At 41.4% G+C, this 25,212-nt stretch overlaps 1 protein-coding gene across 2 annotated transcripts in view; it reads left to right on the top strand.

Annotated features, from left to right (window-relative positions):
* The window catches only part of GLG1 (golgi glycoprotein 1), an 85,202-nt gene that overhangs the window by 12,933 nt on the left and 47,057 nt on the right, over positions 1-25,212 (top strand). The window lies entirely within an intron of this gene.

Here is a 25,212-nt window from a genome sequence, read left to right as displayed (position 1 = left end):
CTTCATCCTTCTTCTGGAGCAAATCTGTAACTTGTTTTAGTCCAAAAGGAATTCTAGGACTACAAGAACAGCAATATGCTATTTCTATACCAAAATGCCCGAGGCTCTTGTCAAAGAGAAGTGTGATCTGGAGTAGGATATTACTGCCCTGAAGAGCTTGCTGCTTCTTCGATTTGATGTTCACGTGCCTGGTAAATATTCTGGGTTTGACTGCCCTAGGCATTCATCCTTCAGGAAAGCTGGAACTTTTAATGTGACAGAGACCCTGGGAGCAGCTGTGGAGGAGGAAAGGGGCACAGGCAGCTTGTCCTAAAATTCTTTAGATGATGTGTCTTGCAAAGTTTCTCACACATGTTTACGAAGTCGCACGTGACCTGTTTGAGAGTGTAAGAGCCTGAGGTATGTATGTGCTGAATATTGCTCAGGACTTTGGGAATATTGCAGTGCTCCATCTTGCCCTTGCCTGTAAGACTGTGGACACAGTTGGGTAGTTCTATCAATGAAACTCGCTGCTTGCTGTTGAGAAAAAAGTGCTCATTGAGGAAAGCAACAGATAAAAGTTATCAAAATAACCCTTGCTCCTTGGAGAGCTGTTGGTGGAGAGGGAGGCCTATCAGTCACGCTTGCATTTGAATAACATGACATAACATAGTATGAATGTTTAGGATGAATGGAGCAGGGGGACTGCGCTTCAAGCCCCATAGGCTTGCTTTTGTGTTCAGAGCTTGGTGTGTGGGATTTAAATGTAGAATTAAGCCTGGTAGTTTTAAATCTTGGCATTTGTCAGGCTTGTCCAAGCATAAGATGAGTGCAGAACTAAAATTATGTGTATCTCTTACATGGATGTATTGTAGTGGAATACGTATTACCTATGTGATCGGGGCCTAATTTTTTATCAGGTGTTTGAATTTTTACAAAATGTCCTACTGAACCTGAGATTTTTTTTTTCTTTGAGCTGTTTAAAAGATTGCAACTAATCTGTTTATTTTCTTTTTTTTTTTTTTAAATAATTAAAGACTCCCTGGTTGACTTCATTTAGACTGTTTGACCATTTACTTATTGTTGAGGTATCCACATCCTGAATGGTGATCTTGGTGGGTGTTTCATATAGTTTATGTTGTAAATCTGGGGCAATGCTCTAGCGGAAAAGAGGCAGTGGCTCGCTCTGTGGAGTGGGTGAAGTGGCTACTCTGAGTAGCGAGGTCTGTGGCAAGTGGGGAATATATGCTAGAGATGTGGCAACAGTTACAGCTAAATTGTTGCCTAGGGTTAGGGATTTCCCTATTCCTGTAAGGGGAAACAGCTTTAGCTTGGATTACTTTGTTAACAGTCTCTTCATTCTGTTTATGGAATAAGCTGGCCTGTCTGGTCACTCATTCAGAATTGTTCCAACATTAACAGTTTCTGGATGAGAGGGTCAGCTCTTCTGAAGGACTGATTTCCCTGGATAAAACAGTGCACATACATCTAGTACTCAAAAGCTATACTGTAACTCTTGCACCCTAAGATTTTACTGCAGTTGATTTCACTCATTTGTTGTCAAGCTGTTTGGTTACAGAGCTTTTCTGTGTTTTAGTGCTCATTTTTGAAGAAGGGCTTGTCTTGGGGATGTGTTTGGCGATTTGGGGAAGGAATACATAGCCTGTGTTTCAAGTGATAGAAAATTTAGTTTGTCCTCTCTAATACTGCACACTGGGGCGTTAAATAATGACAGTAATAGTATGGACTAATTATATGTGTATATTCTAGGCTTGTCCTTTCTAAACTGAGCATTTTGTTTATCATGGTCAGGGGAAGATGATTAAAAGGTTCTAATGAACTTTTCCCGGAAGTTTTTTGTGCTTTTACAAATGCCTTGTTTGTAAGGTCAGTGGTCCCTGGAGGTTTGCATGCCTCAGCCAGCCCTCGATACCTAGCTCTTGTCCCACTTTTTATGCTGTCTTAGCCATGTGTTAAAACTTCAGAGTACTTCAAGAGAGCATTCTCTGAAAAGCCATGTCTCGCTTTATTCTGTCATGCTTTGTGATACTCCTGGGAAGAGTGTTTTCAGGAGAGGCTGAAGTGTGGTGGCTTGCTGGCTAGGTAAGGCTGCTTCAGGTGCTCAGCACTCTGATTACGAGTCCGGGAGCTGATGGGATAGAGAAAGATGCACTAAAATTGCATGTTAGCAGGAGCATCCGTATATAGGGAGGTAAAACTGAGGCATGATTTTAGAATTATGCGCTGCATGTTATTAACATAAATCACAGTGATGGGCAATAGTTGGAGGTCTAGGCAATTGATGAAGTGAGCACTGATTAGACTCACAGAAGCAAAATAAATCTGTGAGTAATAAGTTTCTAGCAGTTGTCTGCTTCACTGCTAAAGGCTGCTGCTCCTGTGGCCAGGATGGCTGAGCAAAACACACAGCACTTCTTGTGCAGGGAAAATGGGAGCTGGTTTTGGTGTGTTTGTCTGTGAATGGCAGCGCTTAGGAATGGCTGCACGTGGTTCAGGGGTCCCTGATACACTCACTCTTGGAGAGACTTGGACAGTGTCAGCTCATGCAGGTGAAACCTTGGGGGCTGAAGTTGCAAGTCAAGACCCTTTGGAGGAGCTTGGTACTAAAGTCAGGAAGAGAAAATATTTCAGCTTCCTGTAACAGAAATAGGGCAAAGACTTGGTGAAGCCTTGATGAGAAAAGTTGTTCATATTATGGGAAACTGGGCTTAAGGGGGTTAAAATTTTGCACCTGTGGCACATGGCTCTGTAAATGAATTCAGATTAGATATCTAGGGAGGCTAATGGAAGCATGTTTTAATGAACCTTAGCTAATTACTCTATTAAGTTCTTGATCAATACCCAGAAGACCTCAAACTGCTTGAAGATTGTTTTTTAAAAAACCCTTTTATATATACATATATATTTATTTATATGTTTTTTACATCTTTTGTGTATAATCAAAACAACTGGAGGCTCTTGGTTTCTAGAGTTCTGGTTCACCAGCGTTTTACATATTTGGAGGCCGTTTGTAAATTAAAGCTGAAGACAAGCACTTTAATTGTGAATTTTTGATGGGAAGTACAAATGAATAAATGGGCTTGAAACAGCAGATAGTAGGGGAGAACATGAGTTTTTGGAATAATCTTTGCTATAAGTGTATTGAAATGTGCAGGACGATTAGCTGGATTACTTTAATGTGGTCTGGTTTTTTGCTTTAGGGTTGGAACCTATTTCACATGCTGAGCGTAGACCAGGCAAGGCAGACTTATGTGGTTTTTCTAAAAGAGGAAAGAGTTCTTGTAAATACTTGCTGGCGTATGTATGTTCTTAGAAGTGACCTATATAAGGATCACCTCTTACGTTATCTCAGAAACTTGGTTTTCTCCAGAGTATTGTGTTTGAATTTCAGTGGACTCTAATATTAATATTAAATAAAAATGTCAGGCAGACAGCCTTACCCTTAAGGGATAAAGTACTGTCTTTAAATTGGTTCATATTAAGGAAGTTGGAATAGGTTTAGTCTTTTCTGATTGAGTTAATTAGCACAACTATTGCATGTTCATAGTTAATACATCACTCTGTGTGTGTGCAAATGGATAATGAATGCAAACCTGAGATTAGGAAAGCTAACCCTTCAGCAAACAGCCTGCAACACGGTCTCCTTGAGTTTTGTTTCATGAATTCTTTGCAGTATTCAGCAAGAAATGCCAAGTCTGTCTGACAGATGGCTTTTATTCTTGTGTATATTCAACCCATTGCAGCCTCTGGTCTCTATTGATAGCAGCACTGATTGTATCAATGGAAAAGTATCTGCGCAGCCTGCTTTGATTTGGGTAGTGAGAGAATGACTATGCACATGAGGGCTTTAGACAGCCTGTCAGATGTATTAATGCTGTACCACTTGAAGGCTTGCCCTCATTCTGTACTTCAGTGGCAAAGGGGTATCAGAAGATTCATGTGCCTTGTAAAAAGGAAGTTAGGAGCCTAGTGGTCTCATTAAGGGAATCCCAAGCAGAGTATTCTCTGTATAAATGAACGTCAGGTGGTGTTAACTTAAAAACACACACAAATTCCGAGTTATAGGTCTTGCTGAAGATTATAGACCCGCTCTGACACCCACTGAAATGATTTAGTGGTTAATGGGCCGACTGAACAGGTCTTTTGCCTGGGAGCTTTCCAAGATTGAAACTGGCAGGCGGTTCAAGGAGCCAGTTCATGAGGTATGAGCAGTCTGCTGAAAAGCTTTTTTATTAGATGCCCAAACTCTGTTAACTTGGTAGAAGACTTGAGAGGGATGTTGTCACTTGCAGCCTGAGAAACCAGAGCCTAGCTGGGTCTTGAACTTTGTAAGAGAGAAGTCCCTGGAGCAGGCAGTTAGCAAACAGGGTTAAGAGATAACATGGAAATCATGGAACTTTGAGGCAGAATCCAGCTCATCGCTCTCTTACAGAAAACCAAACACACCCTTTTCATAAATCTGAGATGCTTTATCCTGTGCTATCTGAAAGCAAGCAGTGTTATGTTGTGTTAGCACACTGTTTCCTTGAAGTTTTCAGAAAGACCACAAGATTGAAAAATAGCCAACAAACTTTGTTTTCCATATTCCTTCAGAAATGAGTGGGAAAGTTGGAATTTTATGCTTTAGTGTAATTGTACAGTTTGCTTTCTGTGTTCTCTTATGTTCCATTTAACATTCTTGCTTTTGTGCTTAATTCTTGTCTGTTGTTAAAGGAAAAAATCCCTGTTAAGTTATCAAGAGGTTGTTAAGCATGGCTAGAGATAAAATTAGCTAGTAAGTCAGTGGTGTGTGCTCAGAGGAGTGGCTTCAGATGGTGGCTCACATTCCCATACTAAGAATGACCTTAGGCAGTGATATAAAAAGACAGGGGTGAGCAAGGGATATCAGCTGGAGTGAAACTTTTCATCCAGTGCTGGATATAAAAGGACAAGATCTAACCTTAACAGCGGGTCAGTGGAAGATGGCTTTTTTATATGCAGAAGTCTTAACCATTAATTATTTGACAGTTATCACCCTTCAGTGCTTTCTGTGCTCATACAAGGCATTGCTGATCTGACTTGTGGCCTTTACAGAGCCTTTACTGAACAGCTACAGTAAATGACTGTAATCACAGTGATTCTGTCCTGCAATCTTGTAGTTACTGTCTGGCAAGAAGGGGGGGATCAAATATGGACAGGCTCTCTAACTGTTGGGCTTACTGATTATTTTGTGATTAATATGCTTTCCACCTAGGTTCTCCTGGCTGTGCTAAAAAAACTGCTGTACAGCTGTGCATCATATCAAAGCCTTCAGATACACTGGCAAATCTTTTGAGAATAGGCAAACATGTTCTGGAGTTTTACTGCAGTGAATTCCTAGTGCAGTTCCCATGTACTGGCTGAAGGATTTTCTCCCTGTGTAATTTGGTGTCTGCTTGGATGTCCAGAGCACAGGTGTGCTAGTGAAAAATCATGTGTATGGTTGATGTCATCCTAAGAAGCATGTAGAAAAGGCCATAGCCATTGAGACTTCCTAGGAGCAAAACTGATGAGTGAACACAGTAATAGTACTTGGTTTTCATTCTTTACTGCTTAATTTTGTGTGGTTCCCTGGCTAATAGCATAATTGAATTTTAAGTTTTCCTCAACCTCTTAGGTACTTGAAAAATACAATTTTTTTAATGGGTCAGCTACTGGCAATTGTATTCATTGATGTAGGTATTATTAAAGAGGCAACACAGCTGGTGGTCCACAGTTTGGTATATTGATGGTTGTGTTCAGAAATCTGCTTAATTCCGTGTTAAAATCAGATGTCTGGATGTGTTGCTGTATGCAGACTCCTTTGCAGGCTGTCTGCAAGTAGTTCAAAAGCTCTTCCTTCTTAAAAATCAAAGAGAACCTTGCAGCCAGCTGAGCTGATAGAAAATCCTTTTCTTGATCTCACAGCAGCTTTACATTCTCCTGCAAGGATATCCTGGACCACATCTTTGGAGCTTTAGTTCGTTCAACTGGAATGTATTTACACAAAGCGTTTTCTTTGCTGTTGCTGGTTTATGTGGAGCCTCCTGTGCCACAGCCTGTCACTGTTATGCCAGTTGAGTTGCTTGCAGGACTGAGCTGTGAATTGAACTCCTGAGTGAACTGGAGGTTGCAGGGTGGACCCGAACCTTTGATCAGCCATTAACTTGAACACGCGGCTCCTCAGTTGCATTTGCAATGGCCTTCAGGCTGCTGTGCAAACAAAAGAGCTAGAGATTGGCACGGGATGTGCAACCAGTGAAGCAGGGTGCATCCTTAAGCCTGGTTTGAACTGCCACGCTTCAGTATGTTTGGTCCCCAGAGTGGCAGGCAAGATTTAGCAAGTCCTACAGGTAAAACGGTCAAGGAGCTGGACAAGACTTCTTAAGTCTGTCTCACTTCAAAGTGCCTGTCATAGGCATGAGAGATGTACATGAAGCTCAACTTCTGGAAGTCTTAAATCAAGTCCATTGGCTATGACTTTGCAATAACAACTGAAAATTGAAAATGCAATATAGTGTTGAACTGAGGTGCAGCCTTGTAATAGTATTGCTCTGTTTTGAAACCATGTGGTTATTGTCTGATAAGTTGAAGTGATCAATCTTGGAGGTTCTGGAGAAAATGAAATGAATTCTCAGAAGCTGAGGTGTCCATGAGTCTCATGTATGAGAAACAGCAGCAATAATTCAGTTTTATTAGACTTGGCAACATAAGATGCCTAAAACTAAGCTGAAGGGGCATTTGATTTAAGCATAATACATTAATGTATAAAAGAAGATTCAAAGAGAAAAGATGCTGCAGAGTGCATTTCCAGGTAGTTAAAATGTCCGTAACAGCTTCTTTCCTTGCCGCCTCCTCTCTTCTTAATCCTGCCATTGCCAGTGAATGTGACTACTGAGCGGAACTGGATGAACATGCAGACGTGAGAGCTGCACAAATTTAACCAGTTGCTAAACTTTCTCTCTGGCATCATTTACCTCTACTTTTTTCTCAGAATTAATTTTGTTTAATTATGTATTATGGTAAAAGGAGGCTTTCTGGTTAGACTAATTTGCCATTATTTTCTCTAGCATTGTTCAAACTTGCTGGTTTCTTTTGCAAGTCTCAAAAGATGTCTGATATTAAACCAGCTGTAGTGATCTGAGATACGTGTGTATTGAAATGATTGCTCTTGGTCAACAAAAGGAGCACCTTGATTTGTAGTGAACTTCTGGGTGGCTCACAGACAGATGGAAATGTGCTTAAAAGGGATATAGACTTCATTGAAATGCTTCACTGTCCTTTCTAGTCAATACAGAAAGGTTGTCTGGTGCAATTTTCTGGTGACCTGTTTCTAATTAACATGCAAATTAACTTCTTGGTGCTGGAGATGAGGATTGCAAATACGAAGTGCTAATATGTGTTAGGCTGGGAAATCCCTGGCATCTGCTAAAGCCCCAGCACTGTCTACCTCACGTTTGCTGCTGCCTGCAGAGTGGTTCCCTCTGGAGGAAGAGAGCTACTGCAGCCTGCTATCAAACAGCTCCTTTGTCTCACTTTAAAGAGAAGAGGTTTTAATTTTGTGATGTTGATGCTTGTTGCCCCTCGTAGGGGGTAATTTGAGTGCATTTACAGCCTGGTTAACCAAAACTGGCTGTTTTGAAAATGGCCAAGATGAGATACTTCAGATATATTTCCCTGGAGGAATTGCAGTGTTTCGTGAAGTAACTTATTTCTTTGTATTACTGTTACAAATGCCAACTAAATGAATAAATTAGCATATTTATTAATGCTTGTCATCACTTAAAACTTAGTTTTTCATTAAATGCTGCTGTAAAATTTGTATTTAGAAGGCGGCTTTGATCTAACAGGTAGAGATGATTAATTTAGTAAAGATCTGGTCAAAAAGTGAGGTTGTACCTTTGTCCTTGAGGCATCTTCTTATTTTGATGTCACAAAACATCTTATCTTTCTTCCTTGGCATTTTTGTGCCAATATTCCCTATTACCAGTGATTGAAACAGCTGATTTAGTAACACATTTTGGCACAAGCTGTATAAGGTACAATAAAAACCCACTTGATTTTTCGGATCGCAGCTTTTTTCTAGTGCTGGCAATTAAGAGAAAGTTCTTTTGTGCAAACTGAGCAAATTTGAAATGGAAAAAATGAAGCAAATGAGTGCTTAAAAGCTTTTTTCTCCAAAATGCAACGAAGACAATCTTTGGAAGAGAATTATGTTGAAACATTTAACTGTCAACAAAACTGGGCCTATTTTAAAGTGGAGGAAAAATGACTTTTAGTTATGTAAGTCTGTTCAAAGAGTTAATAACCAAATGGTTTGGTTGCAGATGGAGGCAGCTCTCTGCTCATTTTGGCTTTGCAAGGCACGTTGCATTGTCACCCAGTCTCCTGTGAGCTGGCTCCAGTGAAAATGGTGGGACCGTGTGTGGTCAGTCCTAACCTGCTCCATCCTAAACAGCACTAAACTGCACCAGCAAAGGGGGATGGAAGAGAATCTGCCTAAAATTTTGTGCTAACTAGGTTAAGGTAGTGTAGTAACAAAATTAGTTTTGTAAAAGAGATTGTAGTTCAGATTAGCATGGAGGATGTTAATGAGCCTCACTGAAAGGAAAGACCTCTGAAGAACCAGCATGAATGACTTTTAAATTCAGCGGTGCTCTTGCATAGACTGTACTTATTTTTATTTCAGAAGATACTGTAAATCTGACTTAGAAGAATTAAAGCATTTCAGCAAGCCACCTATTAGCACCTTATGTTACGGTGCTGCTGTGTAAAGCCTGAACACCACACACCTTTCCTGGCTCTCCTGTCTTTACAGCCTCACTCTGCTAATCCTACTTCCAACTTTAAATAGAAGATGAGGAAGAAGGATCAACTCTTCAGTTTGAATAATTGATGGATTAACTCCGATTTGCTTATCTCGAAGGGCAGTAAGAACCAGCTTCTAGCGGTGAGCCCCACCTGCATTAATAGTCTCGCTTGTTCTGACAATGTTTCCTGCCACCCAGCAGAGTCATTGAAAGAGGCAGTCTTTCAGAAATGTGTGGGAAACTACCTGTGTGTTTTAGAGGGTGTCTGACTGCAAAAAGTCAGCAAATTTAGTGCCAAGTCTGTGCAATTGTCTGTTCTGGTTTTGAAGCAATGTGTAGGGAAATTTGCTATTCCAGATGTTTGGTACTTCCATGCAGAATCTCTTCCTCCAGTTCTCAAGTCAAACTGAACACTTGTGATAACTTGCTGAGCTGAAAATAGCAGAGTTAGTGTTTGTCCCTTTAAACTGGACAAATCGTGTTGCACCCACCTCCCCCTTCCCTAAAAGCAAGCCACAATTAGTCTCAGCTTGCAGAAGCAGCTTTTATTTATGTAGCTGTGGAGCTCTCATCCGCCTACTGCTGCGGATGCCATGTTCAGCAGGTTATATTCATTTGGCTCTTCTTTAGGATTGGGGAGGCTGGGATCAGTCAAGGACAGTTCACTGGAAAGCACGAGATAAGAATATATGCTTTAGTAATATGTTTTCTTCCCAGTTCTGTGTTACACAAACAAGTGGAACAGCTCGGTTTCCTGAAGACTCTTGTAGTTGTGCAGTAACAATTGGTTACTTGATGCAGGACCGTCATCACTGAAACAGGGTAGCATTGCTTGTACTCTTAAGAAACAGCTTTGCAAGTTCAAATGGGCAGAAGCTTATATATCTTAAATTACTTGGAAATGTGTGAATCTGTGGGAAACTACAGCGCTAGCACTTGTGGTAACAAGCCTGGGATCTTAGTCACAGTAAAAAGCCTTTCTCGCAGTGGTTTGAGTTGGGTTTGGTGTACGGGCTCCCTTGTGGTTGTTGCACGTCTCTAACAACTTGGTGGTTGCCTGCAAAAAGCTAGGTTTGCAAGTCTTGGGCTCTAAAATGTGATCATAGATATAACTGATAAGGAACAAATTAGCTTTTTTGCCTGTGCTTTTTGTCTTTTGAGAAATATAGTGCATCTAGCACAGGGAGGTGTGTGCGGTACAGTGAAGACTTCAGAGTAAGTCCTGAGATTTCCTGGTATTAATCTATAATTCACTCGCATTTCTCATCCAGTTTGCCTGAAGAATTGGCAGCTACTCTGGAACAGTGGGAATTTTTTTGTTTATAAAAATTACTCATTTGAGAGTCAGCCAAGCTATTCTGTGAGCCCACAAGTGTAACTTCCTTGGAGGTTTTGCCCTTCTTTGGTTTCTTACGGTAAGAGCTGCTCCCAGGACTTCAGACTGATAACCCACTGGTCTGTAGAGAAGAGAATATAGAGATTTTCACTACCTTCTGGCCTGCTCTCAGGTTGAGCTGGGCCTGGGGATTGGTTTTGAGGGAGCAGGTCCACGATAGCTCAAGTTGACCTGAGTTACTTGCACTTATCCTGTGTCATCCTTCCCCCCATCAGCATCGACCCTTGAGGCTGTTGTGAGAGGCTTCAGCTCAGTGGGAAGCAGGAAACTCCTTATAAGAAGTTTTCTAAAGGAGAAGCAGGAAAGGTGGTTTGGGTTTGGTTTTTTCCCTTGCATGGTCAACTGATGTTATAGTTCACCAGCTGTTTATCAGCTTCCCAAGTTATGTTAGACTTCACCTGAATGACTTCGCTTAAGTACATCTAAAAAGTACCAAAAAACTTTTTGCTTTGTAACACAGATGCCTGGAAAGCTCTTTATCACTGAGAAGGGTTAGATGGATACTTAATTATATTGCACCTCAGTGCGTCGTGGTAGTGATCTGTCTGTTGCTCCCTACTAAGCACAGGTGACAGTGAAATGTCAAAGCTTCTGCAGCTTGAGAGGTGTAAAGATGATAGGCTTGTCTAAGGGGGGCTCTCTTTGCAGTACAGTTATGCCACATTAGTTACATCTAATACTTTGAGTGGGGTTTTTTTGAGTTAATTGTTCTAGGGTTTGTCTTGGAAAAAGGATGAGCTGAAACAGAAGTTTCTTGTGCAGTAGTAGATGAAAATTAAAGTCATTCCACAGTATCTCTCCTTGACCCTGGTGTTAAGGCTAGTTTGGTTATTATTATTATTAACCATTATAAAAATATCCTTGTTAATCTGGCTGCCTCAGGTAATCTGGTAGATACTATGGTTAGAAATGTAAACTTGAATTTACTAAATTCAATCTTGCAGGCTTCAGGAAGCCTTAGAATGTTACTTTTGGATTGCCTGGCCTGCAATTAAATGAAAAATGTCTGAATGTGGTAGTTCTTAATTTGCTCTAAGGCTCTTCTGTCCTTTTTGCTTTTGAGGGCAATGAGCATGGAGGTAATATATTGCTCTGCCCTCTAGGCTGCCTGGACAAAGAGCAGTGTTGGTGCCAAGCCTGGCACTCACCATGAGGTACATATTTTCAAAATGCAGCTGATACCAATGCATCAAAGGGAAAAAAAATAAAATCTTTAAATGACATTTAAAGGTCCCTTCCAACCCAAACTATTCTAAGGATTCTGTGATCTTGCTCTCACTGTATAAGTCGTGTCTTCCTTATTGTGCTGTCTCCGTTCAAATGTAGTTTATGCTGTACAATAACTTTCCATTTATTGGGGGGTTGGAAAACCCCTAAGGATTGCATCTGAATTCTGAATAGTCACTGAAGAAGGTTTTGCTCTTGAGTTCCTTCTCTATCTGCTCCCATTTTTTATATACCTCAATCTATTGTGTCACATTTGGGCTCTTACCCAAACAATACCACTGGAGCTTTGAATGCTCACTTTCAGTATATATTTTGCTATGCTTTAATTTTCACTGAAAAAAACCAATGAAGTAGTATGTGTCTCATAAGAGGTAGTATCAGTTGCTGCGTGCCAGGTATTCATGCATACCTACTAGGGGTGCTCCTACCTCTTGGTGTTACTTAGAAATATCTGACTTGTTTCTGGAAATCTGTTTGTAGCTACTATCTCTGGTATTCTGGATTTTATCTTTCTTTGAAAAATGGCATGGGACAATCATATCTCCAACCTCTTCTCTCCTCTGTATTGTATGGCAGTCCTGAAATGCACAGATAAATTGTTTGGTAATCTGGTGGGTAAACTTTTAAGTTTTCTTTTCCTTTTTTATGGAGATTGACAAGTTTTTACACCTAGCAGAGCAGAGTTAATACTCATTCTGAGCAAGAACTTTTTAAGGCTATTCAGACATCGCGCGAGACCAGACTAGGTGGTTTTGGTTGCATTTTCCCAGAAGTATGCCACTGCCTTACCGTGGGCATGCACATTTTGTTCCCGTGCCACTTGGATAAGAACAGATCAGACTCCTGAAGTCCTATTCTCGAGTATTACCTGCTGGGGAAAACATGTTTGTTCTGTTTATTGGCGTGGACAAAATAATCTCCCCATGTTATCCTGTTCAGCAGTGAGCCCTGTCGGGGCTTTGCCATCAACATACTGGAAGTAATCCTGAAAACTAGGTATTGTCTGTTAGGCATTTCTGTGCCATTAGAGAACAGAGGTTTGTAACTTCATGTTTATTTCTTCAGCCACAACTGGGCTTCAGATGGTAGGAAGACCTTGCTTTAGTGTGTAGCTTCAAATAATTTAATAGTGCGTGACTACTGAGACAACCACCGACGACCAGAGACTAGAATAAGGTATTTTTTCCATCAAGTGGCAACTGTTGCCTACTAAATACTTCAGATCTGAAATTCTCTTTTAGATATGATTCAAAATTCAAGTTATAGCAAGGAGGTATAGTGCTGCCTGGGTACTTGGCTGGTGCAGGCAGGTGGCTTTTAGGTCTGTATTCCTCAGCCTTGTAATTAATTTTGCTGTTTGTCAGAAATAATCAGGACGAAGAATAACCAGCCGTTTCTAGAGCAGTTGAATTGTTGATTAAATTCCCATATTTTGACAGGAGAAAATTGTTCAGCGGTGGTATTGGTGGTGGTACTGTGTGGAGTGGTGTGCTGTGTGTTGGTACAGAGCTGTCTGCAGCAGCGGTGTAGCATGGCAGTGACTGGCTTATTGCTTTTCTTCTCCTCTCCCTCCCTCCCCGTTATTTTCTCTCTGTCATTATTAGCAGAGAAGCTGTAGGTGTGCTCAGTCTTTTTAATTGCAGCTTGTCTTTATTCATAGCTTTTTAAGTAGGAGTTATGGAAACAGTAATTGGAAGGATTTGCGGGCAGGTGTCTGACTCTCCTGCATACCAGTAAGACATCTTTCTACTAACGTTACTTTCCAGAAAGCTCTTCAAGCTCACTTCTAAAATCCAGCATCAAACATGTCTTTTTTTAAGTTGCTCATCTGTGCAAAACTAGTCAAATATAATTTCTGCGTTTGGCTTAAGGGAAACTGTTACTGATCTGGCTTCTTTCCGTGGTATCATTTTAAATCCTCCAAATTACCATTACGGTCAGAATTTTCAAGCAGAATGCTTGGCTTAACGGTTCTATATAGCTATTGAGCTGAGCAGTTCAAGCTGAAAAACCCTAGTGCTTTTTGGAAAGGAGCTCTCAAAAATACAGAATGCATTAAAAGCCAGGCTTCTATGGCAGAGAAGACCAGTACCTATGGAGGACTGTGCTGCATCTCAGTGCCCCAGGCTTCTCCCAGGAGCAGAGTTAATGTAAACCCTTATCTAACTTCATGAGGAGGTCCAGAGCTTAAAGAAGATGTATGTACAGTTTTCTGTGTTTTAATCCTTTAATCAGTGTGGTGAACTGAAGAGAGGTACTTGGTTTGGTCCTGTAACAGGGCTTTTGTTTGTGTGTTCTGAAGGCGAGCAGAATTTTTATTTGGTAGTTTGTTAATCCCATGGAAACCTTGCTTTAGCAGTGACTATAAAGACTTATGTTGATTTTTCTGTTGAACAAAATCCAAGCAATTTTATCCAGGGTTAAAATAAACATTAGAGTTTGCTTTTCTTCCAGTTGTATAAAGAAAACATTATGATTCATCCAGGTGAAAAGTTCTGTGTATGTGTACAATATCATGCTGTCCTGTGCTTTTGAAGAAATTGTGCCCAAGGGAAGGAGGAAAAACCCCCCATTTAAATTAGTTTGTGTTTTATATCTAGTCTCTTAAAAGTGACTTGTGGCTTGCATCTGCCTTTCCCCTGTATTTTGTACACAGATTCCTAAATAGCCCGAGCGCACTGTGTGCTATGAATCAGGCCTGCCAGTGCATTGATGACTCATTTCCTTATTGGTGCAGATGTGTATAGTAAATGTTTCTGGATAACTCTTTACATATGAAATGCAGCTCCCCTGTGAGAAACGAACAGGCAGCAATCACTTTCATTCAGTGTGCACAAAAACTTGGTCCTGGAGAAAAGCTCAAATGGCTTTTCTCGCTGAAGCCTGCGTGGTTAGCTCGTAGCAAAGGGTAAGTCTTGGAAACTGCTGTGTGGTGCTGCTTTAGGGGCTTTTGATTTATTTTTTTATCTTGCTTCTCTGTCAAGCTTAAAAACAAGCTGCCATTTAAACCAGCACAGTTCTTTAAATAAATGTTTAAAGCATTTACCTCATCAAGTATGTTATGCTTTTCAATAAGACTTCTTTTAAATGGCGTGCTCTACCTTTTTGCCAAGCAGGAGTAAGCAGTACTATGTATTTCATATCAAGAAAGGCATTTCTTGTAGTTTTGTTGAAAATCTGTTTCATACACTTGCACATATAAAATCTAGGTGTGTGTTGATGAAGTATAGCAGAGATGAGGTAGTAAAGTAAAATAAAGTGTATTAGCCATGCTGCATTGCCTGAGTCTACAAGAAGAAAAATGGCATTTCTGATTTTGATGCTGGTGCTGAGGTCTGCAGCTGAGCACTGTACCTAGCAGCTCTGGTGTGAGTCACTGTGCCCGGCTGCCTTTCCTTGCCAAGCTGTTTATAACTTGGTTTAATGTTGTGATGTATAATCTGTCTGAATGTAGAATGCTGAACAGTGTTGTGAATCAGCTGATTTCATCTTGTCTTTCTGGTCTTTTCCTTTTTCTTGTTGTGGCTCTTATGAAAGGAGAACCAGACACTAGGGAAATCAGTTTACCACAACAATTTGTGTGGCTCCCAGGCAGATTGATTTAAATAAGCAAGAAGCTTAGATTTGAATAATTTCAGTCTTGCTTGAACACTCTAGTAATTTTTCTAGAGTTTTCTAGTCTGGTGATATTATTTTGCAGCTAATTTTAGCTTTTATTGCTAAGCTTGGTATGTTTCCTAAATTGATATGATCTGTAATTATTTAAATGCTTGCATCTTAATGTTTCTATCTTTTTTAAAATAATGTTTAAAAATGGCAAGACATTATCTACAGAATTAGTTTTCCATGCATCAAGCTGCTTTTGGATAGAAATGGAAACAATTAAAATACAGAAGATGGGTATTGCTAAAGTAGAAATGATACTCAAATGCTGGATCAAAACAGGTGTTTTACATGGAAAAATTGTAATACATCAGTCTAGCTTTCCTGGTCATCATGACCTTTGAGACTTGAGAATAAGTGATTTTTATTTTTCTTTCTAATGATCAGAAGAAACGATTCTTTTTTCTTCAGTTCTTGTTCAGTGCCTCAACTTCAAGGTATTGAAGTGAATGTGGTTGTTGTTGAGAACCTATTTTGTCTGCACTTGTGGAAAAGGCTCGTTTGTCAGAAGCTGGTGGTGAGCTCCCAGAGGAGAAAAGGAGAGGTTTGGCAGTGTGTTAGCTGGTTCCTGATCTGTGTATCGAAGGCTTCAAGAGAAGAAGCATCCACTGCAGGTCACCTGTCACACAGCAGTCCTGTGACGTGATTTTACCAGCATCCACGTGAATTTTGAATTTAATGCGTCTTGCTCAGTCTTACTGCTTGATGGTACCATCCATCAGATGGATTTGGTGGGTGTTTCTCCACTGTGTGAGGAGAGGGCACCTGACTTCTGCCTGCTTGTACTCTCCTGAACTTCTTCAGTTTCTTGGTCAGAGAGGCTGGCGGTGGGTACCTCTTCATGACTAAGGCTTCATTTACCTTATCCTCACTGATGTTTTTTGTCTGACCCAGATTGCATTTAACCATAATTCATGGCAAAACAGATCATTAGAGCTGTTTAATTGGGAGTGTAACAGGATGGATGCCCTACCTTAAAGAAAGTTTTGAAACTTACTGTTGAGTGCCTTCTGTTTTTTATAAAGGACATAAAATTGGTGGTAGATTGTTGTTAGCTGTTACTCGAGAGGCACAGCTCAATACTGCCTTCTGAAGCGCAGGCTGGTGTAGGGAGTAGGGGTTATTTTGGACATGCATCCCATGGACAGCCCTTCCTGTATGGGAGGGACTCAAAACAAGAGAAGGGCACTGTGCTGTTTCTAGGACTCCCTAAAAATAGCCTACAGACTTTTCCTGCTGAGTTCAGCGGGTGATGATGAGAATCCAGAAAAACAGATCTCATGGGGAAAACTCATACAGGGCTGGAGAAGTCCTGTGGCCTGCCGAGGCAGTGTCCTAATTCTGTGTCGCAGAGTGATGCTGCTGCAAGCTGCCGTGCTTGTGAGCTGTGCTGTAGACCTTAACAGGCATTAACACTTTGTGCTTATTTGCACGTATTCCCACTGTGTACAAAGGCAGTGCTGTTCCTTAAGTGAGTTTATAATAGCCCCTCTCAGTGACTTTTACTTCTCTAGTTTAACTGGATGTGCTGTTTTGAGTAATCAGAAAGTTTCGACAGAGAACTTTCTTTGGGAGAATTGGAGAAGGAATAACATAGCAAGTCCAGCTTTTTTCTGATACAGGCTGATCTCTTTAAGTATTTTAAGATCCAGACTTCTGTCCCTTGTAAGTAATGTCAGGTCAAGAGCTTGTGTGCAGCATGGCGCTTCTCAGCTCCTGTGTTACGTTTGACATAATGAACTTAGGTTGGAACATGTCCTAACATTTTTTTAATTGCTGTCACCCTAGCATTGGGGAGCCTCAGGTTGCCATCAGGTTTTCCCAGCAGCTGTGTGATACCTACAGCTTTTTCAGTGAGCTTGTGAGTGTTGTAATGAAGAAAGAGAGGGTGGATGCAGCTGAGGAGAGAGCGGTGCCTGGGCATGGTTGTTGAGTGTATGTCATAGGTTTTTCTTCATGCTTTGAATAGTACCATGATAAAATTGATGCATACAGGGGATGATAAAGTTGGTGATTGTGGTTAATGCTGAAGCGTGAGAAGAACTGAAATGGTTTATTTTAGCAGCAGGGAGTTGCCTGGCTCAGGGCTCTTGTTCTTCACCTGCCTCTTATGGCAGAGAAGTGGTGAGTGATGTGTTGGGGCCCTACAGGTCTTCTGAAGAAAATTCCAGTGTTGTATTTCAAATCCAGCTGTCAGAAGTGGCTGAACACTGCCTGCGCTAAGGCTGCTCTTGCTTTTGAGGGAGACCTCCCCCTTGCTCTTCATCTCTCAGGAAGGCAGTTGGACTGACAGCCAAGGTCCGGGAGACTGTGTTTTCAGGAAATCTCTCGCAAAGCTGGCACATAGGGTCCCTTGGTACATCCTACCCCCCACTTTGGCGTTGTGAGGTAACAAAAGAGAGGCTGAATACCACATGAGAATTCAGGAGCACATAAGCTATCTAAAAAGCTCAGATAGTCCTTTTCTTTTAACAGCAAGGGACTAGTGCTGGATGTTGTGCAAGGACTTTTGCAGGCCTATTGATTTACATGTAATATCCAGCACTTTTTATAAGTACTGATGTTAAAAATTGTGTGTCTGTTGCTCTGATCTGAAATACTGTGATAGAGGTAACTCCAGGTTTATTTTGTCTCTATCCTTAAAAAAATGGGGCAGGTGGAGGGAAGAGTAGGGCTCTCACCACTGTCTTGAAGGAAGGAGGGAAGACTTCAAAGTAAAATTGTTCTTCTTGTGGTTTGTGGTTAAGGCTGAAACAGCTTCTTTGAGGTATTTGATTTTTATTGCCTCTAAATAGAATAGCTGGCAGCAGTTAAAAATAGCTGAGTCTGCTTCCCACCTGTTTGGATGCTTGTCTTATTTTTGGTTCAGAGGTGGAATGTGTGAATGTAAATCATTAGGATTAAAGCAGCACTGCTCATGCCCTGAACGATGGGCATGAGATGCTTATTGTGCCTCGGTGAGGATAGGTGCCCTGATTGATGTGACACATGTGCCTTGTTGAAAGAGCAGGAGGAAAGTGCTACTGGGAAAGGATCTTTGGGAACACTGTATGGCTTTCAGTGTGGAAAATTGGAGTCATGAGCCCACACGTTTAACAACAAAGACAAATATGAATATTGGCTGGTTGAGTGTTTAGAGTATTGTTCTCTGTTGATGCTGAATGAAGCAAGAGCCCTTGGTGGGGGAGCCTGGTAATGATTAGAGATGCTATCCAGCACATGAGCAATGGTAGTGTCATGAAGCTGCCTGCAAGTGGGGAATGTCGGAGCTTGGTTGCTTTGCTTGGCAGCATAACACTTCATTAAGTTGTGGGAGTGGGGAGATGAGTAAGCAGTGTTTGCTCTGAAACCTGTGCTTCAGTGCTGCCCTCCTCCTGTGCCTTGGGACACAGAGCTTTTGGTATGAACTTTTTTTGTAGCTTCCATGCAAAGCTAACTTAGAAAGGATTTCTCTAATTCCAGGCCATGTGCATCCAAAACATTATTCTCTGAGGAGCAAATCATGGTTAGGACATTGTGGTTCTCTTGGGAGACAGGGGCTCCACCACACCACTTTTATTTTGTGCAAAACTGAATCTTGCTTGTGAACTCTTCGTGGCTTTTGGGAAACTTTCTGCGAAGCTCCACCTGGGGTACTATAGAGTACATACTGTCAGAAAACGTGTAATCTCTGTATTGAGAATAAGGGATGAAATTTGACTTACTAAGAGATGATGAACATACTTGATAAAAGCTTTTTCATTAGCTGTTGCACTGGAATTATTTGTTGGGGCCTCCATTCCTTTTTTTCACTCATTTCTCCTCTGCATCTCCCAGCAGACGCTGTGTAGTATTGCTGAAACCCATGCTGTTGATTTTGTGTCTCTACTGAAATCCTCCTCAATGATTCTGAGCTGTTTCTGGTTGGAGTTAAGGCAGAGAGTCATTCGGGAAGGTAGTCTGAGAGTTAGGTTGTCTCAGCCTAGCTTAAATAGATGTATGGGCTGGCTGATGCTGCAGGTGGAGATGCCACTGTGCTTTCCCAGTAATCTGACCGCTGCTGGCAGGACTCCTCTGTAATCACATTTGTACTAGCCTGGCAGAAAACTCTAAAATGACGAACAGCTTTTCTGTTGATTTGCTGGGTTTTGGAGTCCTCTGTGAGCTGGAGCCAGCGGCAGGGGTGAGGAAGACGAGAGACACCCGGCCACCTCGATCAGTGGGGTATCAGGTCAGTTCAGCACTCTGCTATGGTTTCACTTGGCTCTTTTCTTTCTTTCCTTCTTTCATCCTCTCTTGTGACACTACCAGCATCCTTGCATGCCTTTTGGTCTAAGATTTTTGCCAGTGTTGTGAGAGCGCTTTCCAGGAGCAAATCCTGAAACCTCCTGGCATGATCTGCAGCTTGGTGTCGGTGCTGTGCTTAGTAGCAGAGCTCTGTTGTGGAGGAGTGTTATGGGAAACATTATATCTGGTAGTAGTGCTGCCAAATTTATCTGGCAAACACATAATTTCAGAGTCTGCCTTGTTCCACAAGGCACTGGGACTGGCTGCAAAGCCTCCAAGAGGAAGAAGAGGGGACTAAGGGAAGAACAAACAGAAACATCAGGGGCAAATTTGATTTGATCATGCCAAGTGTTAAGACATGCTCTGATACATGGATCAGCGTTGATATGAGAAAGGTCCCTGCTAAGAGGGCTTAAGGGCTTGAGGGTCCCCCATGCAGGGAGGCAGAAGCAGCAGGGACAAGAATAGCTTGTGCAAGCGGGCTGTTCTGCACAGCGTGGCACTTCCAGCGTGGAGCAGCTGTGCAGCCTCCAGACACCCGCTGTGCAGCTTTGCACAGCACAGCCAGCTGGAGAAAGGGGTCTGCTGCCATGAAGTAACCAGCAATGATATTTGGCTGTTAGGTGAATAGAATCAGTGTTTCCTTTAATTGCACGATAATCTGTGGTCACTTTTGATGCATCAGAATTAAAACTTGAGCGTTTTCTGTCTTTTTGCTGCCAATGGTATTTGCACAGGGAGGGATCTCTGCCATGGAGGAAGGGCACGCAGTCTGCTGGAGACTTTGCTTACTGTCAGGCAAATGTGAAATAAGCCAAACATGACAGTTACTAAAATTCTGTTGATTTCTGACTGGAGCTATGTAGGAAAGGGTAAGACTTGCTGAACATTCTTGGGGTTTGAAGCAGATGCTGATCACTGGATCCTCAAAGTACGAGTGGATGAGGCCTGCTTCATCCTTGGCTCCTTTTTCCCTGGCTCTGGGCCAGGAGGACACACATGTGCTGCTGGTGTTTTTTGATCTTTCCTGAATGAGCACGCTTCTCTTAGTAGTGTCATACCCATGGAGGATATAAAATGTCAGCATAGATAGAAAAGCTTGTAGAATCTAGAACTCAGTGAAAAACGGTTGCAGAATTTGGTGGTTGGGGTGATTTGCTACTTGTACTTTGTGTGTGTAGGGGGTGGCTAAAGAAATTACTGCTGGTCCTGATAATTTGACTTTCATATGCAAAATTCTGTATATGTTTTAGAGGTGGTTAGGTGTTTGTGTATAACTCGTATTATTAAGTTTGCATGAACTAGGAGTGCCTAACCAGTGTGGAAGTAATTATTTGCTCAAATGATTTGCAGCGCTGAAGACTTTGGTAGTCTCTTTGTAAGTGGGGAAAAAATTATTTATATGAAATAGGCAAAGTATATGGAAGCTAGGAGCTTGGTAACTTTAGTGCATGATATATGCACAGCACCATACTTCAAACTGTTTTTTTTCAAAACATGAATGATAAGTGTAGAGGTTTTTTGCTGACATAACAACACTGGGTTTGTTTTTAGTACTAACAGTTCACTGGTGTTGGAGAATATTTCAAGCTCAGCTTAACAAGTTTAACTTTTATTGCTCACTAAATGTGTAATTAAATCACAAAGTCTTTTCATCTGTTTTGAACTTAAATTATCACTGGTTTTAACTTTTTTATCACACATGACTCTTTCAGGATTGCAGGATGTGTGAACACGGTTTACTGTAGCCATATGCTTGTTGGCACAGAACTCCAGGATGTTTCAGTAGGTTTGAAGCATGGGTGGTTGTGTGATGTGTGGCTTTTCTTCTTTTACAAAAGCTGTGTTGATTCTTGCCTAGACTACTGTATCTGCTCTTGTTTCCACAGATTCTTCTACAGAATAATTTCTAGCAGTTGCCTCAGACAGGGATCAGGTTTGCAGGAGGGAGGTTCCCCCAGATCTCCTTGATTGCTATCGTGCATCTAGCCTGTGCTGTTTTCTGGTGTCCTAAGTCTAGCTAGCTTGATACCTGTGGACTGAATCATTTTATTGTGAGTTTTCTGTCGGGGCTGGGTTTGTTTGATGTGGAGGGATCACTGTTGTTTGTGGGAAGAACACAGCTAAGAAGTCAGTTTTCACTTTATCAGCTTGATAGTCTCCTCCTTAGAAGCTCCCAGGTCAGCAGGCCTGCTGTACCGTTTCTTTACAGGTATTAGTGATAACTGTGTGTGTTTAGGTCAGAGTGGAAAACTTTATTGCAGTGGCTAGGAACCATGAGCTGCCTGTACTGCTTATCCATATGCACTGTGCTCTGTAGGGCATCATACATGTGACAATGCAATAAACTGGACATCTGCAGTCTGACTGGACTTCTTCCTACCCTCTCTTTTGTGGGAAGGTAGTTGCTTTAATTAATGTCCTTACCTAATTGACCTGTTTGTTTTTGCAATCTGTTCCTGAATTCAGAAAGAGAACATCTACTGGGTTCCTCCCATCCACAAGCAAATTGCATTTCTATTTTGCTGTTTTGCTCTATGCAGGTTCTTGGAGGTTTTTGCTTGAGTGAGTCCAAAGCGTGTTGTTTTCAGTACCTGAAGATTATCTGCATTTGGTATTTGAGATGTGCCTGGTCCTTACTTTTCATCCAGTGCACTGTTACTCCTGCCTTAAAAGAATACTGGAAATGTCTGCTGTCATGCCCTGTTCCTGCTCTAAAGAGGGATTACATTTTGGGAATAAAGGCCCTGTGCGGTTGACTTTAGACTCTTCTATTTGCATGACGTTTTCAAGGGAGCAAAGTAAAGGAAGGTCAGGCAGCTGCTGGTGATTACAGTAATCCCTGCAGAGAGTTCTCCCAAGACCTTGAGTTTCATCTACAGTAGTTGATTAAGATTCTTACCTTGCTTTTCAAAATCCAGTGGTGTAAATTATTTTTTAGGATGTGATGAAATAAGAACAAACCAAGTCTGTGTTGCATACACAGCTGAAAGGGCCCCTGCTTCTCCAGCTGTAGGGGTGATAGTAATCACACCACAGACAGTGTGCTCTTCACTAGATGGTGATGCATGACACTGGTTTGTGGTATAGCTATGGCTAAGTATTGCTGGGAACCAGTATGACAGTGGTCCATTTCTGAAGCTAAAACACCAGCACCTTGGGCCTCCTTGAGCCTGGGTAGTGGTGGTGTGTTGCTCACTTGCTGTATTGTTCTGACCTAGTTTAATACTGCTGCTGGAGCAGAGATTTAGAAAAGGGTGTCTGACACAGCTTGTTTCAGTGAATTGAGATCTGGTGAGTGAGAAAAGGCACTTTTAAACCCAACACGGTGTTGATGACTTCACAGTCTGGTGGTGATATGACTTCATACAAACCTTTGAATTTCTCTGTAGACTTCACAATACTAATTCATTGTGATTTGTGTCTGTTATATTGTGGTTGAATGGAAGGAAATGCTTTTTCTGTTCAGGTTTTCTTATAGCTGGTACTTGTCCTAAACTCTTCTTTTCCTGGGAGGTAGGAAGTGATGTTCATACTCTGGAAGCTGAGTGTTAGTGCATGAAGGAGTTTGGAGAGCTTTTTAGAGAACTGCAAAGAAAGGCAATATATTCCCACCGAAGCTGCTAAACAGCAAAAGTTTCTGTGAGCCCAGAGGCACATGTACTTTCTGTAAGTCTGTTTTTAAAACTTCAATTAGGATGTGTAAGAGGAGTCCTTCTTTCTCACTAATCGGTGGAACATCCTTCTTGCTGTCAGCTTCCTCTCCTAAAATGCCTTAACTCGCATGTGGTGCAGGTCTGGGCTCTTCTCCTCCTTCCCTCTGCCCTGGGGGGGGTCTCTGAGTATCCGTGTTCCTCAAGCTCACCATGTGGGAATGACACAAAGCAGCGTTTCTTGCTCCTCAACTTTGCTTAATGGTAATATGAAACTTACCTTTTTTTTTCATTACTCTTACTACACAAGGCATATTGTTCTGAAACTGCTCTTGTTCGGAAGGTTTCTTGGGTGGATGTAGTGGATAGAGTGCCACAGGCTGTCTCCTTAGAAAGGCAGAACTGGTGTGGGTTGCGCTGGGGAGGTTTTTCTTCCTCGAACTCAGCCAGTTCATCAGACACAAGATAAAAAGGATTATTATTCTCCTTTTGCTTCACTTAAATTGGGAGAAGCAGATCAGCATTGCCACTGAAACTACCTCTCCTACACTTGCAATGGTAAGAGGGAAGAAGGATCACAGCTTTTAGCTAGCAGGTGGTCATCTTGTTCCACATTTAAAGGATTATTGGCTAGATCTTATGCTTTTGCATATTTAAATACTGAACTGTGAATGTATGCAGTACTAAATCTTAGTTAAGGTCCCATTTAACTTATGTTACTCTTCTCAGAAGAGTAAGGCTTGATGGCTCAGGGCTGAGGTTTGCTGCAGAGTGCAGGGAAAGCTGATATTTCAATGTGTGGTATTTTAATGTTGTGTGTTTCAAGAAAAGCTTGTTTAAGCTTCCCCAGTCATTGAGAACCAGTCTGTTATCAGGCTCATCTTTCCAGAAAAACTTAGCTTTAATCTTTGGTGGATCTGAAGCAAAGGTTATTAGGTTGGAGGATGCAAAACTAACTGCAGCAACCAAGAAGGGGTTGGGGAGAGTGCTCTCCAGTTCTTATTCTTCTGCTTGCAGATGTGTAAGTCAGTCCTATCCTCCAGAGGAGAATTACAGTGCTAGCCTATATAAAGAAACTATCCTTGACTGAAAGACCAAGACACCAACTTCAGTGGAGGGCGTTCTGACTCTCAGCTTTTGAAATTAGCTTAGTCCAAAACCTCTATCTGTTGTTGGATGATTAGAATGGGTGCAAAAATTCAGGAAAAAACACCCTGTAAGTCATGATAGTGTTGGATTTAGGGGCTGCTTTAAAATATTGTAATTTGGATGTCATCTTAGTTTTCAGTTGTGAGAATCAGTTCTGCAGTCTGAAGACAATAAGCAGGCATCTACTAGCCTTTTTTAAAAAAAAAAAAAGTTGGTATCCTAATTTTCAAATTCATGGTTACTTTGGGAGATACGGTTTTAGATGGTGGTGGTCTGACCAAACTGCAATTAATTACTATAATCCTTCAGGTACCATTTTGGTTTTTATGTTTTAAGTGGAAAGGTAATTTCTGCCACTTCCTGCTATACAAGATAAAAGTTCTTTAGTTAATAATGGCTGTAATAAAGGACTTGGAAATGTTTCCCATGATCTTTTTTGCCATACATTTGCGTTTGTGCTCTCTGAAGCAGCAGTGATGCAAGTTGTGCAGCTGTACAACATGCAGTGTCATCCAGCAGTACATGCTTGCGCTGAAAAACTCTTTGGGTATAGGCTGCTTGTGTCCAAAACTGATGAAATGCTAGTTTTCTTACAACAAATATCTGAGTTCCGATGTGTTGGTGTCAGTGATGTGTTTAATTAAGCTTAATTAAGCTTTGAGTGGTTTTGAGTGTCCGTGGCTCTTGGAATATGTCTGGCATCTTAAGTATCAGTGGAAGCAGACTTTGCGAGTCAGGGTTGATTTTTCTGTGGGTATGATGGGCCAGTGATTTTGTCCTGCATTTGTGCTGGTTTGCTATGGAGATGAGATAGGGATTTGTATGATTAACTTTTTTCAAGGAGTTCTTCATTGTGGAAGCTATGTAGAAGGAGAACAGGATGGTTTGCAGCCACAGGTCTTGTGGAGCATGGGTGTTTCTCTCCAACACATTAACTGGTCTGGTGGAGGTTGTGTGTTAGGACTTGTCAGTTGGATTGTCTTGAGTATATAACAGTACCTTCATTACTATAAAATGAAGAATACAGCAAATATTTTTAAGTGCTGTATGA

Source organism: Athene noctua, chromosome 9, assembly GCF_965140245.1.
Source record: "Athene noctua chromosome 9, bAthNoc1.hap1.1, whole genome shotgun sequence".
Classification (NCBI taxonomy): domain Eukaryota; kingdom Metazoa; phylum Chordata; class Aves; order Strigiformes; family Strigidae; genus Athene; species Athene noctua.
Note: the sequence above shows the minus strand (reverse complement) of the source record. Positions and strands in the feature narration are given on the sequence as shown.